Raw genomic sequence first — 2,765 nt, forward strand, 5'->3', positions numbered from 1 at the left:
AGAGTGAGAATGCAGTGAGAGAAGCCATTGATCAGCCATCCATGTTGCCAAGCCAGCCATCCACACATGCCATGTTGCCAAGCCTGCCAAGCCAGCCATCCACAAGTGCCATGTGGCCAAGCCCGCCACGGACCTCCACCCCCAAAAGCCATCACCAGAAAACCGTAAAAATGCAGGACCCTCCTGAGTATGTGGTATACACCGATTCAGAACTTGACTTGGTTCGGAGCCAGTATTTTGAACTGCTCCGCAGTGGGAAAGGGTCACAGTGCAAGATGTCTAAAGACCTATTTTGCAGACTGATAAGGAACACTGTAACCAGCATGGTGGCTATCCTCCGTGCCAGTAGTTCGTGTCAAGAACAGATGTACCCTTCAAAAAGGGAAATTCAGGCAGTGGCTGAGAAGATTGTTGATTATTACCCTATGCTGCAAGACTCATCAAACACGCCTTATGTAAGTGCCTTTTTTATTTCAAATAATGTAGTGGGTTAGGCTGTGGAGTAATGACTCAAACATTTCTTTCCTACAGCTGACTGTGTACTCTAAAATGTATAAGCGTATCCAAAACATCAAGTCCCCAAGAAAAAGGCAAGGACGAATGCCACAACGGGGGGTACCTAAGAAGAGGTCTCTCCTTGAAGATGACAGTGATGCTTCAACCAATTTGTCGGTTGCTTCAACAGTAATTCTGCCGGACAGCGATGATAACGACGCTGAGCTCAGCCAAGGTATGCCAATGGAGAAGTAAATGAGTGCTAAAATATTCCACCACAATACGATTTTGTTTGTAAAGACCCGTTATCATGAACCCTTTTTAACTTTTTTTAAAGCCTTTCTAGGGGCATGAATAAATGTCCTTGTATTTGACCTTTTCTTTGGTGTTGTATGTTAAGACCAGGACAGCCGCAAAACACAAGCAAGGCACTATCAGACATTACAGACCATGTACAGCAAACCTAAGTCTAAGCCAAATGGAAGTGATGTTGCTCAGATTTTGGACTTGGAGTTCGAGGCCAGGCGGGCCTTTATTGATTCTGATGCAACAAAGGAAGAAGACAAGGCAGCCAAGATTATGGATGCATATCCATGTTTTAGAGATCCCCGACATGTAAGTAATTTTGCACCCTTTAACATTTGAAGCAGACACTGAATCACACACAGGGATTTGTTTTGATGGCATCTGAATGTAATTTTCCTTCAGCGTATGCCGCTAATTACCTCTGTGGGGGCAGCGGGTAAAGTAAAAAGAAATCGTTATTTCTATACCATTAACAAGACTCAAATAGCACCTAAATTCTGTATTAATATACGTAGGGCTCCAACATGTTAATCGAAGCATTAAGAACTTTGAATTTTATTAAAAAGACAGTTTATGAAGACAGTAGCATTCACAGCTTATGTTTTCAGAATATGTTTTCAGCGATATCCTCCGGCAACACCCAAATCACGTGAGATTTCAAGTGAGACTGTCAGTGTGTTCGTTCCCCAAGATGGCAGCTGCCACCAGAAACCGTGAATGGTACTGTCTTTAATTAACTGTCTGTACACTATCAAAGTTATCAATGCTTTGGTTTACATGTTGGGGCCCTACTTATATTCCCACAGAATTGTGGTGCTATTTGAGTCTTGTTAATGGTACAGAAATAGCGATTTAGTTTGTTTTTACCCAGTGTCCCCACAGCTAGAATTAGGAGGTAATTAGCGGTATTTTAGTTACATCCAGATGCCGTAAAAACAAATCCCTGCAATTGTTCAAACTCGTAATGATATACCAACAAACCCTAGGTAAATTTTGCGCTGGAATTGTCCTTTAGCTGTATTCCATTGATCACAGCACAGACACCAAGTTTGTATATTTGCTGTATGCCGAATTTTGTCTTGTAGGCAGTTGACGAGCTTGGGCGTATCCTTGGTGGCGCCAACAGTAAATACATTGACGATACCAAGAAAAGATGGCAGACCTTCTGTACCAATGTCCAATTCTATGGTCTGTGGAAGAAGGTCCTAAAACCCCCCATTCCTGTGGATATGGCTGGAGGTATGTTCTGTATTATAATCTGCATTGTAATCTATCAAATCATGTGCAGAATATGTGCATAGTGTATCTGACATATGGACTGGAAACCCATCTATTCCATGCTGTTCTCTTCATGTGGTAACAGTTTGACCAAGGGGTCATGCCCGGTCTCTACAGATTCATCTGTTCCCATATAAAGTGAATGGAAAGAGGAGGCAAACGACATTTTGCCGTTCATGTATGCTGTTTACTGAAGTAACTTTTATGTGATAAATTTGCTATGTTGAATGTTAAAGTTCTATGAAGTAGAGTATTATTGTAAGGTTCAATGCATAATGAGTTTTCTCTTGTTCTGACATTGCTTCCACCCAGCGGATTTCACCATTGCCCTTCTGAAAGCATTACCATCCCTCTTCCCATCACCAACACCACCACCAAAACGTCTCGGAGGAGCCAGTGAAGCATTAATTCATGTCCTTGAGGTGAGAACTAGGTTGTGTAGTGTCCACATTGTTTTTACTCTATTATGCTCCACATCCTGACTTTTTTCACATTTGGTCAATCTGTAGGAAAATGAGGATCCCAACAAGTACCTTGAGAAACGCCAACTGTCCTCCCCAGTCCTTCTATATGACGGCAGTACCTGCATTCTCGCAATTGGCAACTACCCTGTGAGTACCCTGGAAGATGTCTTCAATGGTATGCTTACATTGATGGCCTACTACTACACCCTTCACTTGACATAT

At 42.3% G+C, this 2,765-nt stretch overlaps 1 long non-coding RNA gene across 1 annotated transcript; it reads left to right on the top strand.

Moving 5' to 3' along the window:
- Positions 1 to 216: 216 nt before the first annotated feature.
- LOC132455528 (uncharacterized) lies at positions 217 to 2,114 on the top strand. Its single transcript, XR_009525267.1, has 3 exons — positions 217 to 455; positions 532 to 1,110; positions 1,887 to 2,114. It is a non-coding gene; the product is annotated as an uncharacterized LOC132455528 (long non-coding RNA).
- The last annotated feature ends 651 nt before the right edge of the window (positions 2,115 to 2,765 follow it).

This window comes from Gadus macrocephalus, chromosome 4 (genome assembly GCF_031168955.1).
Source record: "Gadus macrocephalus chromosome 4, ASM3116895v1".
Taxonomy (NCBI): domain Eukaryota; kingdom Metazoa; phylum Chordata; class Actinopteri; order Gadiformes; family Gadidae; genus Gadus; species Gadus macrocephalus.